General features: G+C 48.1%; 1 protein-coding gene across 8 annotated transcripts in view; it reads left to right on the top strand.

Annotated features, from left to right (window-relative positions):
• The window catches only part of RHBDD1 (rhomboid domain containing 1), a 301363-nt gene that overhangs the window by 67146 nt on the left and 218684 nt on the right, over positions 1-15533 (top strand). For 3 of the 8 annotated variants that reach the window (XM_069213511.1, XM_069213509.1, XM_069213510.1), the window contains one exon: positions 8543-8975. The exons of the other annotated variants lie outside the window; for them this stretch is intronic. The gene's annotated coding sequence lies outside the window, so the exon portion shown is untranslated. The remainder of the gene's footprint in view (positions 1-8542; positions 8976-15533) is intronic. 8 annotated transcript variants of the gene reach the window in all.

Genomic DNA, 15533 nt, shown 5'->3' with positions numbered 1-15533 from the left:
CCTGGCTTACTGTGCCATCATGACTGCCCACCTACCCTTGTGGGTGGTCCATGTTCTCCGATTGGCATAGCAAACATTCTCTATGTGCCCCCACCTCTTCGGGATGAGGACTCCTCTTACAAAATTGGCATACCTACATGCTGGCCCTGCCAGAACTTGAATGAAGCTGTTTGGCCTTGTGTTGTTTTTTTTCCCCTTCCTTCCCAACCCCACTGGGTCGGGCGCCTCTCTGAGGGACGTGTGGTGCCATTATCTTCTGGTGCATGCTGCACTCTACCATACTCCATTGGCCATGATGTAGACACTGGGACCCCCCAATTTGTTCACCATGACAGCTACACTTTGCGAACCCTCAACTCCAGTGAAAGGCCATGAGGGGGGCACATCTATTACGCCCCTAACAAGGGGCAAGATTCCTACCTTAGGGAACTTTTGTTGGAACAGCTTTAAAATGAGGGGAGGACCTTGTTGTCGGTAGCGACCTAAACCTGGTGTGGGACCCTAAGCTTGATTGAACCACTGCCTCCTTCTAGCGCACGAGAGTGATGTCTGCCACACTCAAATGCAACCTTACAGGCTTGGGGTTGTTGGACGTGTGGCATTACAGACACCCCAACACACAAGATTATTCTTTCTACTCACACGTCCATGCCTTGTACTCCCGCATTGACTACCTTTTTCTCACCCACTCTCTGCTTCACGAACTGGAGACTGTGACTGTCTCGGACATCTCCATCTCGGACCACGACCATGTAAAACTTGCATAGACCTGCGGCGATAGCTCAGTTTCCCCCGCAATTACTCAGAGACCTGGATAATGCTTTTGAGATTCAGAAGGGGATAAGAGATTACTTTGACTTTAACAATCTTCTAAATGTTTCATCGCACACAATCTGGAATGACTTCAAGGGCACCATCAGCAAGGTCTTTTCGTCCATTGCTATTGTGCGTGCAAGGGAGTCTCGTTTGGTGAAAACAGGCTTGATGGCTGAGATCCAAGCTCAGTGACACTGACAGAACAGCTAAGGGGGCACAGGACCAACAGGATTGACTAGTCCCTTGTGGCACTGAAACAGAAATATGACAATGGGAGGACAAGGTTGGCTTTCTTCTTGCTCTTCAATTGTGTCAGCAACACAATAGGGCTCATATAGCTAAGAGCCAGATGAGTGAAGCAACCGGAGCCAAATGAGTGAAGCAACCAGAGCCATCACTGAACTGGCAAAACAGTTTGCAGTTTACAACTTCTATGAACTCCTACACTTGTGTAGATACCCCTCAAAACATTATAGACTCTTACCTGCGCACCTGAAACTAGGACCCTCTTGACCCGCAGCATGCAGCACTGCTGGAAGCCCGAATTACCCTAGCAGAACTGTGATGCGCTCTGAGGCAGCTCCCAATTGGCAAGACGCCAGGAATGGAGGAGCTCCCAGTCACTTTCTACCGAGCGTTCTTCCCCGTCCTTCACGGCTGACTACTTAACCCTATTTAAGTTGTTTACAAACAACACAGGTCCCACCCCTAACAATGTGGCAGCCAAGATAGTCCTCATTTCTAAGCCGGGCTCTGAAGCATCAGTCTGCACCACAAACTCTTTGGAGAAGTCAGGAGCCTTGAGCACATGGCCTCCTTCAGTGTGTTAAAAGTAGTCTGACATGCCTCTGTCCAGATCACCTGACGGGGCTGCAACAATGGTGCCATACCCCTTGACGAATCTCCTGTAGTATTCAGTGAGACCTAAAAAGGCTGTTACCTCTGTCTGGGTCCTATGGGATGCTCAACCCAGAACAATATCAATCTATGCTTGTAGGGGTGCCACCTGGCCGCTCCCTGTCTGGTGTCCCAAGTACACCACATACCCCTGCCCTATCTGGCACTTACTGGCCTAGATAGCGAGGCCTTCCCTCTGCAGAGCCCTCAACACTTCCTGGAGGTGGTACAAGTGGTCCTCCTAGCTAGAGCTGAAGACTGCAATGTAGTCGAGGTAGGTGGTACTGAAGTTCTCCAACCCAGCCAGGACCTGGTTGACCAGCTTTTAGCAGGTGGTAGGGGCATTCTTCAACCCACAGGGCATAATATGGAACTGGTAATGCCCCTCTGGTGCTGAGAACGCTGACCTCTCCTTGGCCCCCTCAGTTAAGGAAGTCTGCCAGTACCCAGACCTTAGATCAAACGTGCTGAGGAACTTGGCAGCTCCCAACCGGTCAATGAGCTAATCAGCTCGGGGGATGGGGTGCGTGTCAGTCTTAGTGACGGCATTGAGCCCCTGGTTTCAACACAGAGTTTCAGTTCAGGTGTGACATAGGGTGGAGCAGCCTTGGGGACCAGAACCACTAGGCTGGACCAAGGACTGTTGGAGTGCTCAATCACCCCTAACTCCATCATCTTGGAGACTTCATCCTTGATGCTGTTTCTCACTCTATTAGTCACCAGGTAAGATTTGTGCTTAACTGGTAGTCTGTCCCCAGTGTCAATGTCATGACTACAGCAACAGGCAACAATCCCTCTGCTGTACTAGGGCCAGAATAGGGGAGAGGTTCACGGTTCTGACCCATCCTGCTCTTTGGTAGACAGGAAGTTGGGAAAAAGCTCACTCTCTTCCACTCCATCATCCGTGACCAAGAGCATGGTCAACTCAGGCTTGAGGTGGTTCACGTGCAGGACCCTTAGAGGGTTCCTAGAAGTTTGCATGTCCACCAGGTAGGTGACATTGCTCTTGCGCTTCTTCACCTCAAAGGGCCCAGACCAATGGTCTTGGAGAGTACAGGGCTTTACTGGGGCCATAACCCACCCCTTTTGGCCAGGGTGAAACTCAACCAGAGTGGTATTCTGTTCATATCAATGTTTCATGTCCTGCTGGCTAGCTTCCAGATTCTCCTGAGCAAGTTTCAGGAAGTGGGCTGTCTGCTTCCCGAAGGACAGCATGTAACTAAATACATCCTGGTGTGGCTTCTTAGGAGCTTACTCCCAGCCCTCCTTTACCACACTGAGAGGCACTCTCACATGGGTGCCCATACAGAAGTTCAAAAAGTTTGAAGCCAATCCCTTGCTGTAGTACCTCCCTGTAAGCAAACAACAGGCATGGTAACACGACGTCCCACTTAAGCATCATGGGTTCTGAGAGACTAATAATCATTCCCTTTAGGGTACGATTGAACCTTTCAACCAATCCTTTGCCTTGGGGGTGGTAAGGTATGGTGAACTTGAAGGGAACACCACATACCTTTCACCTGGCTTTCATGTGCAATGACATGAAATTGGTACCCAGGTCAGATATCACCTCCTTCGGGAAACCAACATGGGTAAAGATCCCCATAAGTGCCCTGGCCACGGTGGGCGCAGTCACTGTCCTCAAAAGGATAGCTTCCGGGTACCGGGTGGCATGGCCCACCAAGACCAGGATGGACCTGTTGCCCATGGCTGTCACAGGATCCAGAGGCCCACAATGTCAATGCCCACCCACTCAAAAGGGGTGCTCACGTCAGGAAACTGTTGAAGAGGAACCTAGGGGGTACCACCAGCACATAAGCTGCCCCAGCCTCTGCAGCCTTAGGCTCGCTATAATAGAAGATCATTCTCCCAGTAAATCAGGTGAGATCTAGAGGTGTCATCAGCTGCCTGTGCTTCGGCCTGTTTCTGATGACCCTCAAGAATGGGGCACATTTTCTGCACTGCGCAGAACTCCTCCCTGGTAGGGCCTCCTTCCTGCTGCCAATGGGTCAGCTCCGGCAGATCCCCTAGCTCGACCACTTCTTCCACTGTAGGTTCTAGGGCATCCCTCTTAGGGTCAGCCTTCTCGCGGACTGTGGGAATCTAAGGAGTGGGATTTCCGTGCCCCTTGCCCCTCCTCCTCCTGTCAGGCATCTGGACCACTGTTTCAGGCTCCAGGTCCTTCTGATCACCCTCTCTGGTGGGCATGGACCATGTGGTTATGCATGCCCACTCTGGCAACCCTAAAATCCGTAACAAGTGCGACCTGAGCTCCACCTTCTTCCAGGTCGTACCCTAGCAGACAGTAATTAGGCATGGATAGACTCACAGCTACCCTCAAGGAACCTGAGCACCCCCCTTCCCGTTTAAAGTAAACCTGACCCACCAAGCATTTGTGCTCACTGTTGCCTACTGCTACAGTCTAGGTGGACCACATTAGGGATTACCTGCTCTTGAGACACCAGATGACAGTGGACAGTTGTCATTCTGGCACCTGTGTCTCTCGGAGCCTCCACCCACCTCCCATTGAGGGTCACCCACTGCCTGTACTTCTTAGTATTGTCAGGCATGAGGGTGCTCTGGACCACCTCACTCTCATCCAGAGAGCCTAGGGTTAGCTGAGCTGGCTCCCCACCTCTAACTGAGACCAACTCCTCCCCAAGCGCTACACTGGCCACCCTGTGTGACTGCTGACCATTGCGGGGCTGTGCCCGCTTGAGACACTAGGAACTCCCTCTGAAATGCCCTTCCAGGCCACAGGAAAAACACTTTAGGGGTCCCGTCCCTGCAGGCTTTCCTGAAGAGAGCCAACATTTCTTTTCAACAGGGTGTTGGAAATTCTTACCCTTGGAACTGGTTAGGGGCCCTTTTGAGTACTCCTTACTTTTATCCTTGTACCCCCCTCCTTCTTTTGGGGACCCTGCCCACCCTTGGCTGAGTGTCCCACATACAACTTCTTGGTGACCCTGGTACTCATCCAGCATTCTGCCTCCTGAGCAAGCCTCCTGGGGTCAGTAAGCCTGCTATCAATCAGGTGCTCAGGCAGCTCTGTAAAACACAGACTAGACAAGTGCTCCCATACAAATTGTACAGCCCCTGATAATCAGCTACCTCACTGCCCTTTCCTCAACCATCCAGCGCTCTGCAAAAGGAATCCACCCACTCAAGCCAGGTTTGGGATTCAAGTTTCCTACGGTCCCTGAACTTCTTTTTGTACATCTCTCGTCTCAGGCCATACTTAGTAATAAAGGCACCCTTCATGGTAGTGTAGGCGGGCTCGCTAGCTACCCTAGTGCCAACAAGGTGTCCCTTCCTTCCACTGTGAAGTAGTTCTTGAGGCCTGTCCTCAATCTTTCTCTGGGATCCCGTGCATGTGGAGAGCTGCCTCATAACCCTGAAACCACCTGTATGTGTCATCCTCCTTAGTGTACACTTTCGCTAGATTTTTGGGAAGGTACACCCTTCTCTCAGACTGCACTGATGAAACACTGCCACAATCTGTGTTAGCCTTGCCTTTCGAGTCCAGCTCCTTTAAGCTCAGCTCGTGAGCAAAGATAATTTTTCTATCCTTTATGGCCAGTTTCTTTGCCTCCATTTCCAAACGGAGCCTTTCAAGCTCCAAAGTGTGCTTCCTATCCTCTTGCCTGTCCTCCAGTTCCTCTGGGGTCAGACCCTTGGACAAAACACTGCTGCCATCCATAGAGGCTGCCTTCTCCATATGCAGATCCTGTTGTGCCACAAAATCACCATGTAGACTCTGCTCCTCCAGATCCACACTGTCCACCTCTGCGTGCTTCGCAGCCTCTGTAGCCTCTGTGACTGCCAACCAGGCCCTCAGCACCTTTACCAACTCCTCCTTTCTAGAGAGGCCTTTAAAAGGACACCTGAACTCTTTGCAGAACATTTTGAGCCTCTCCTGCTCAAAAACAAAATCTGCAATAACTGCTGCTGGCTCACCAGACAGCGACATGAATGCAGATGAAACGTAGAGGCCTCCAGAAGGCAAAAAGAAAAGGTCAAAAAGAAATACACAGTATGTGGTTGCGTAATGGTCTGCGATATGGAAGTAGTGTACACCAATCACTGTATGTCAAGTACAAATACAAATCCTGTCCTCACCACTGATTTCCGATGTTTGAAATGGGATATCTAGTTGGCGATGGTTTGCACCCTGCCCAAGTAAAGATGCTTACTCTTGTCAGGGTAAGGGAGTCACACAGCTCACCCTGTGGTAGCTTGGCATTAGCAGTCAGGCTTATCTCAGAGGCAATGTGTAAAGGAACACAGTGAAAACACCACAAACGTACTCCACACCTGTTTAGAAAAATTAGCCACTATTTATCTGAGTAAAACAAGACCAACACAACAAAAATCCAACATACACCAAGCAAAGAAAAAATTTCAGTAAAGCATTTAGAAACGCAATAGCTCCAACTGGGGCTATCACGACGTCGGTGATGGAGTCGTTCCCAACAGTCCGACACCATTCGCAAGGAAGTGTGGGCGGTCACAGAGTCACATGGACCCAAGGCATAGTACCTTTTGAAAACGATGAGGAAACAAAGATGTTGCACGGGGAGGTGAGGCATAGCTGGAACCGGTGCGGTGTCGGTTCCTTACTGTTACCGGAGGAGTTGGTTCCTTACATTTGCAGGGGAGGTTATGTGGCATCAGTGGAAAAGTGTTGGTTCCTTACAATCCACTAAGGTCAATGAATCCAGCAGGTCAAGACATGAGGCGTCAACTTTGCGGTGTCTCGATCACGCCACTAGGACTCAGGTGCTGCAGCGGAGTCAGGTGTCCAGGACGTCAGGGCACTCAGGACTCTCGCTGTGGCGGGACTTCGGAAGCACTGCAGCGTAGGTGGGCATGCGGTGTTGGTCGCGGTCATTGCACTCAGCAGGGACCATGGCAGGGACCATGGCTCCGGTGCAGGCAGCGGTACGTAGTCAGACAGTAACACCGGTTCCGAAGTCCCTCTGGGGTCAATGTACTTGGTTTCTTCTTGGTTATGCCAGAACTCACTCCAGAGGGCCCAGGACCTGGATTTGGCACCCCAGGGGGATCCAGGGCTCTCAGCAGGAGAGCCTAGATGCTGGCAGATGATGTATTTGATGTCTCTAAACTTCTAACAGGGGGAAAGCCCAGTTCAAGCCCTGGCGAACCTTGGAAAGTAGGATGTAGAAAGCAAAGTCCAGTCCTTTCAATCTTAGGGAAGAAGCAGCAAGCAGTTGGCCAGCACACCAAAGCAACAGGCAGAGTGGCAGTTCGTCCTACAGCATCTAGCTTGTCTTCCTGGCAGAATGTCCTCAGTCCAGAAGTGTTCTAAAATTGTGGTCCCAGAGGTGTAATATTTGTACTCATTTCTGCCTTTGTAGTCCGCAAACTTCAAAGAAAAGTCTTTCCTGCCCTGGCCCCAGACACACTCCAAGGGGTCGAAGACTGCTTTGTGTAGGGACAGGGACAGCCCTATTCAAGTATAAGTGTCAGCTCCTCATACCACTTTAGCCCAGGAAGACTCATCAGGCTATGCAGGGCACACCTCAGCGCCCTTTGTGTGACTGTCTAGAGTGAATTCACAAACAGTCCAACTGTCATCATGGCCCAGACATGTATTCCAGCGCCAGCCGGAGGCACAGAATGGTTAAGCAAGAGAAATGGCCACTTTCTAAAAGTGCCATTTTCAAACATACAGTTTAAAAACCAACTTCACCAAAAGATGTATTTTTTAAACTGTAAGTTAAGAAACCCCAAACTCCATATCTCATTCCGGTCCCAATGGGTGAATTACACTTAAAATATATTTCAAGGCAATCCTGTAGGAGAGATATGCCTTGCAATAGTGAAAACCAAATTCAGCAGTATTTCACTATCAGGACATGTATAATACACTAGTACTTGTTCTACCTTTTAAATACACTGCACCCTGCCCATGGGGATGTGTTGGGCTTACCTTAGGCATGACTTACATGTAGTAAAGGGGAAGGTTTGGGCCTTTCATGTGGGTGCATTTGCCAGGTCGTATTAGCAGTTAAACTGCATACACAGACACTGCAGTGGCAAATCTGAAACATGTTTACAGGGCTACTCATGTGGGTGGCACAATCAGTTCTGCAGGCATTTGATGTACAGGTCCTGGCAAACACATGGTTTGCTATATTAGGGACTTACTAATAAATCAACTATGCCAATCATGGATAAACCAGTCACCAATAAAATTCTAGGAAGGGAGCACTTGCACTTTAGCACTGGTCAGCAGTGCCCAGAATCCTAAAGCCAGCAGGGAGCCAAGACCAACAATGTAGCACTGTCCTGCTGGACAGCCTGGCAGGAGGCGGAAACCGTGTACTACAGTGTTCCCACTGGTCAGCCTGCCGGGAACATTGTAATACGCTCGCAGGCGGGGACGTCACTGCTATGGCAGTGGCATCCTCCCAGCAAGTTTGGCAGTCCTGTAGTGGGACCGCCAAACTCATAATGAGGGCCTAAGTGTTTATTTCAGCATTTGTCGCCTGAATGAATCTGAAAAACAACCATCTATAACTCTGAGACGTATGGCTTCCCCATCATTGAATTCATTGAACTTACAATGTTTGAAGAGTGAATCAAGTCTCTCAACAAATTTGTTGATTGTCTTCCTTTCCTGACTGAAAATATATCTTTTGTAATTGGCATTCGGCATTGGATTTAACTTAAGATTTAGCACGTCTTTGATTTGATGGTATGGTACTTCATTAGCATGTCGTATTTTCTTTATTACTTCTTTTACTTCTTCACTGCCAAGATTCTTGAGGTATTTGACAATCTTTTTGTTATCTGTTTCTTCCAGTGGAAGTTTTGATTCAGGCAGTCGATCTGTCACCAATGTTTTGCTTTTTGGTCGTATCGAAGGGAAGTGGTGGTTTTAAGAAGGAAGCAGCATTATAACTATTCATGGCACTTACTGACATTGAAATTGGGGTTCTCTCCAACACCATCTGCTGCCCTGAAGGGACCTGCTTCATTTACACCATCTCTGATGCCCTGCAACGTGCTGGCATCAGGGTCTTGTAAAACAATTTGAAGTCCTGTGGCCTCTTTTTTCATGGCCATTGGAACCCTTTGACTTCTCGAAGACATTTTGAGTTGAGCTGTGCTCCAATTGGCAACTTTGGGGGTGTGCCTCTTGAAGGATTGACCACTCTGTAAACACAACCCCGGTGCTTACAGGTGGATTGCGGTACCTGGTGCTGAGGACCGATGGCTCTCTTACTCAGGTTCTGGTAAGCATGATACTGTTCTATGTATATCTGATTATCCCTACCTATATTGTTTTTCTACATTTAGTAACTTTCACTCACAGCGCTCTCCTGCTCCTGTCACTTGTCATTGGGTTTTCTATATCTGGTTGTTGCTTCCTTTAGCATTTCTTTGCTCTCAACTATCGCTGCCTCTGCCATTTCCTGGTGATTGTTGCCTTTAACGTTATTGTTCCGTATATCTTATATCTGTGTGTTGTGATGTGGCACAGTACTTTTTTCACTACCTTACCAGCAGGCTCCTGGCCAGTGATACACACATTTCTCTGTAAGTCTTTTCACTTCTTTGAGAGCTTGGAATTGGCTGGAATGGTGCTTTGGCTTCACTTTTACACCAAACATCGATCTTTACTTTGGCTGAGGGTCGTGTGGCACGCACAAGTGGTTTGCTAGATCATGGCAAACACTCTGGGAGAGCACTTTCAGTTCTTCTGGTTACGTATACCCTATATCATCACCACTTGTAGCATCCTCCGTAGCCTGGGTACTCTTAAATGAACACGCCACACATGTAGCTTAGTCATACACGTCTTTATTCATCTGCATGCATGTGTCAACTCAACATTCTAAACATGATATTCCCCAGAACCAAACACAAATTTCATAATTCTATGGAGTCCATCAGAAACCAAAAGGGTCCATCATCGTGAACTCACAAGATACTACTACGTCCACCCTATGAAAAGAGTGGGTAGACAATGTCTACCTGCGTGTACCCTTGACTAGTGCCCTGCCCCCTTTTTGTCTGCCCCCCCTTGATGAATGACCCTGAAACTTTCCAGGACGGAGGTGAGGCAAATCAGATTAGTTTTTGGAAAGATTCATAAACATATGCCTATGAGTGCCAAAGTTATTAGCAAACCAAAAAATCAATTCCCTTTTGAAAAGTGGTCCTAACTATAGCTACTCAGTGCGAGCACCATTGGGTAATGTGTGTGTGTGTCTATGTGTGTGTGGAGAGAAGTTCCCAGGTTTAGGTGGAGAGCAGTAAGGAGCACCCTGCAACACCATCTCAACTGTCTGTTTTTCTAGCAAAGTTTTTAAGCATAGGATTGGCACAGTGCCAACCCTGCTGAGCTAGAATGCAACAAAGTCTTTTGCCGTTTGTACAGCAAAATCTTTAAGCATAGGATAGGCCCAGTGCTATCCTTGCAGAGCTGTAAAATGACAAAACCCTTTCACTACTCCAGGCACAGTATTACAGCTTTGGACTGGTAAAATACCATCCAAGCCAACCTGAAAAGCAACCCCTGACACGTGTTTCAATGTCATTACATCTCTTCAGACAGGTTTAGCTTTGTCCCGACACAAGGGAGCACCAAGTATAAGTCAAAACAACACCCTTTCTGGGTTAGAGTGATGCATAAATTATGCAAAACAGAAGAGAGAATATCGTATGGGGTAGTAAGCACTATATAAACACTATTACAATGCAACACAATATAATACAATATTATATTATATATACATATATGTATATATATATAGTGACCTGTGATTTCAAGTAACTATAACTCATGCCCTAAGGTAACCATACCTTGCTCCCCTGTCATGCACATTTTTCTCATCAATAATTTTATATGAAATGTTGCACTGATATTATCAATTATGTTATGAGTGCTGTTTTAGCAGGGATAATTAGAAGTGCATGGAGAGGGCACCAATTATAGTTACCTGGGGACATGAGTTATAGTTACACGAGATAACTCTGACTATAACAGCTGACTTCCTATGGTTCTGTACGTTTAAAATGTGAGCTATAACATCTCTGTAACCTTTGTTTTCTTAAGTGAATTTCTCTGTTTTTGTAATTATGTTTTCTAATTATAATGTCCCTGTAACCTTTAGTTTTTTTCTGCAACTTTTTAAACATAGAATTACTGTATGCTAATTCAGCCACCTACAGCCAACCCCCTATAACCACTCACCCGTGCCATGAACAGCCTTTGGGCGTAGGTTGCGGGGATTGGCCACAGGGCCTGTGGCCAGGCCCTGCACCCATCCCTCATCCCCCAATAATAACCCAACCTCATGCCATGCTCGACCAAAGGCCATGCACAGCAGTGATTGTCCAGGCCCTGCGTCCTACCACACAGCGCTCATGAAGTGCTGGTGGCGATGTAATCATGTTCCTGTGAATCAAGAATGCATCTCCAATATCTGTTGGAAACACGCTTGAGGGATCCTTTTAGTAAGCTGTCCATCTTCCTTGGAAAATGGAGGGAAGACGTTGCACATGACTGATGTATTTGGGTCAGGGCCAAAAAGGTGGGGCTCCTAGGTCATTTTACATACTTGGAATTTTTAAAAGGGATAAGACGATCTCTGGTCTCAGCATCAGATGACAAGAATGAATCTACTTGTGACAGTCACTACATTAGATATTGTGCTAAAAAAAGCAAGGATGCAAACACGTCCTTCAAGGGATAACTTTTCACAGTGGAAATGCAGGAAAAAACACAATTGCTTTGCCTTGGCCATGTGCACAAAGTTAGGATGATTAATACTTCACAGAAGTGGAGTTTCAATTTGGTCATTACTTTGTGCCAGAATGAATCCTGCACTGCATATTTATTTGACGTAAATACGCAGGACAGGATTCATCATTTTGTTTTGGATAGTTGGGGACCACAGGGGAACATCACAGCCCTGCGGTCCGAGCCGGCTCCCTAACTCCTGTGGGGGCTGGTATTGCTCCTGCACACATGCTGCTGCTGAAAATGCAGCCCCCTGCATGCTGGACCAATATTTTCATCTCTTTCCCTGCCCGCATGACAGCGGGCAAGGAAAGAGATGAAAACTCCACTCCCAGCAAGAAGGATCAGTTTTAACTCTCCCGCTTGCTGGGAGCGGAATTATGTTTGTTTTTGCTTGGCAGGAACTATTACTGAATATATCTATATCTAAAAAAAACAAAGGTTAAAGTGATACTATAGTTAGCTATGGTTATACTATCTAAGTTTACGTTAAAGAAGAATCAATTTTTTGGTAATTCTGAAGTGTGTTGGAAACAATTATTTGAATACTCTTTTTAATCACTTCACTGGGTTATGGCATTCCTACACATTATCTTTTGTGCACTGTATACTTTCATCAGTAAAACTTTATGTCTGGGAAAATGTAATGGTCATTTCAATTGAAGATGTGTTGTTTGTAATGAGAGTGTGCTACCACAGCATGCATACTCCACTTTACCCCACCCCACTGCACTCTAATCTGCACCACTCCTGACTATGTCACTCCACTTCACACTGCTTCGCTCCACTGTACTCTGCACCACTTCACTCTATGCCTCCCTACTCTACACTACTCTATTCTTTGCCAATGCCCCCTACCCCAAACTACTCTACTGTACGCCCCTGAACTCTTGGCATTGCACATTACATCACTCCACTCTATGCCTGTCTACTCTGCAACACTGCACTCTACGCCACTGCACTCTTTACCAATGTACTCAACCCTTTACCACTCCACTCTACGCCAGCACACTTTATGTCAATCCACTCAGTGCCACTCTAGCCTACTCTATACCCTAGAAAACTCTACTGTACACCATGCACCACTCCACTCTACTCTGAAATAATCTACTCTACGCCACTGCACATGGTTCAACTGCACTCAGAACCAATCCACTATACATTGCGCCACTCCACATTACTCCTTGCCACTCCACTATAATCTGCACCACTCAACTCTACTTTGCCTCATTGTACTCTACATCAATGCACGCTTCACCAGTCTCCTCTGCACTACTCACTCTATGCCACTGTACTCTACTCTGCAACACGTTACGCCCCTACACTCTACGCCATTGTACTGTACATCTCTGTACTCTATGCAACTCTATACTACTCTGCACCACTGTACTCTATGCCACTGTTCTATATGCCACTCTACTCTGCACCACTGCACTTCACTCCATGCCAATATACACTACCCCACTCTACTCTACACCACCGCTGTCTATGACAGTTGACTCTGCAACAGTCCTCTCTCTGCCACTTCACTCAATGCCACTGCATTCTGCGTTAATGTATTCTATGCCACTACACCGTATGCCACTAAACTCTGCACCACTCTACCCTATTCTGCACCACTTCACTCTGTGCCACACTTGTCTGCAACACTGGCCCGTGCAACTGCACTTTACTCTGCACCAGTCTACTCTATGCCATCCTACTGCACTCTGTGCCACTGCACTTTTGCCTCTATACTGTATGCCACTCTACTCTTCATTGTTCCACTCTACATCTGCCCACTCTAAGCCACTCTAATCTACTCTGCACCACTGCACTCTACGACACTGCACTCAGACACTGCATTCTTTAACACTGCACTCTACTCTGAAACAATGTACTCTTTTGCACTGCACTGCGTCTAGCCTGCACTATTCCAAGCTGCACCTCTATTCTATGCAGCTGTACTCTGCACCACTCTAACTTTTGCTACTTCACTCTATGCCACAGCACTCTACTCTGCACTACGCTACTCTACACCATTCTACTGCCCTCTACGCCAACTCACACTACACCACACCACTACACTCTACTCCACTTCACTCTTTGCCACTCTACTCTGCAATTTTGCATTCTATGCCACTGCACTGTACACCAGTGCTCTATGTGCTACTACTCTATGCCCCTGCACTTTACCCTGCACCACTCCATGGTATACCACTTCACTCTACTCTGAAACAATCTACTCTGTGCCACCTTTATGTACACCACTCTACTCCACTCTGAACCACTCCACTCAACTGCCCTCTACGCCACTGTACTCTACTCTTCACCACTCTAGTCTACACCACTGCTCTATCCCACTGCACTGTACACTGCACCCCTCCCGTTTACCCCTCACTACTCCACTCTACCATGCACCACTCCACTCTAAGTCACTTGACTCTACTCTGCAACAATTTACTCTACACAACTGCATTGTATGCCCCTGCACGCTACACCCTTCTACCCTGCTCTGTGCAACTCCATGCCACTGCACTATACGTCACTGCCGTCTATGCTGCATCAATCTACCTCACTCTAATCCCCTCTGCACTACTCTACACCACTGTCATCCTCTACCTCTTCCCCTGTCTGATCTGGACCAGTGCTGAGTCCCTGGTCATCTTGGAGGTGAAGATTTAAGAGGAACTCCTTATTGGGGTTCTTCCCAATCCCTAAACTTCTTTCAATACAGAGACACCTCAAACTTTTAAAGTTAAGATTTTCATATGTTGTTTTCACAACTCTGGGGGTAGCATCTACAGAAATGGTAACTCCGAACATGGCCATGTAACATGTCTAAGATCATGGAATTGTCACCCCAATGCCATTCTGGCATTGGGGAGACAATTCCATGATCCCCCGAGTCTCTAGCACAGACCCGGGTACTGCCAAACTACCTTTCCCGGGGTTTCACTGCAGCTGCTGCTGCTGCCAACACCTCAGACAGGTTTCTGCCCTCCTGGGGTCCAGCCAGGCCTGGCCCAGGAAGGCAGAACAAAGGACTTCCTCAGAGAGAGGGTGTTACACCCTCTCCCTTTGGAAAAAGGTGACAGGGCTGGGGAGGAGTAGCCTCCCCCAGCCTCTGGAAATGCTTTGATGGGCACAGATGGTGCCCATCTCTGCATAAGCCAGTCTACACCGGTTCAGGGATCCCCCAGCCCTGCTCTGGCGGGAAACTGGACAAAGGAAAGGGGAGTGACCACTCCCCTGACCTGCACCTCCCCTGGGAGGTGCCTAGAGCTCCTCCAGTGTGCTCCAGACCTCTGCCATCTTGGAAACAGAGGTGCTGCTGGCACACTGGACTGCTCTGAGTGGCCAGTGCCAGCAGGTGACGTCAGAGACTCCTTCTGATAGGCTCTTACCTGTGTTGCTAGCCTATCCTCCTTCCTAAGTAGCCAAACCTCCTTTTCTGGCTATTTAGGGTTTCTGCTTTGGGGAATTCTTTAGATAACGAATGCAAGAGCTCATCAGAGTTCCTCTGCATCTCTCTCTTCACCTTCTGCCAAGGAATCGATCGCTGACTGCTCTGGACGCCTGCAAAACCGCAACAAAGTAGCAAAGACGACTACTGCAACCTTGTATCGCTGATCCTGCGGCCTTCTCAACTGTTTTCCTGGTGGTGCATGCTGTGGGGGTAGTCTGCCTCCTCTCTGCACTAGAAGCTCCAAAGAAATATCCTGTGGGTCGACGGAATCTTCCCCCTGCAACCGCAGGCACTAAAAGACTGCATCACCGGTCCTCTGGGTCCCATCTCAGCACGACGAGCGTGGTCCCTGGAACTCAGCAACTCTGTCCAAGTGACTCCCACAGTCCAGTGACTCTTCAGTCCAAGTTTGGTGGAGGTAAGTCCTTGCCTTCCCACGCTAGACTGCATTGCTGGGTACCGCGTGATTTGCAGCTGCTCCGGCTCCTGTGCACTCTTCCAGGATTTCCTTTGTGCACAGCCAAGCCTGGGTCCCCGGCACTCTAACCTGCAGTGCACGACCTCCTGAGTTGTCCTCCGGCGTCGTGGGACCTTCTT

Source organism: Pleurodeles waltl, chromosome 11 (genome assembly GCF_031143425.1).
Source record: "Pleurodeles waltl isolate 20211129_DDA chromosome 11, aPleWal1.hap1.20221129, whole genome shotgun sequence".
Taxonomy (NCBI): Eukaryota; Metazoa; Chordata; class Amphibia; order Caudata; family Salamandridae; genus Pleurodeles; species Pleurodeles waltl.
Note: the sequence above shows the minus strand (reverse complement) of the source record. Positions and strands in the feature narration are given on the sequence as shown.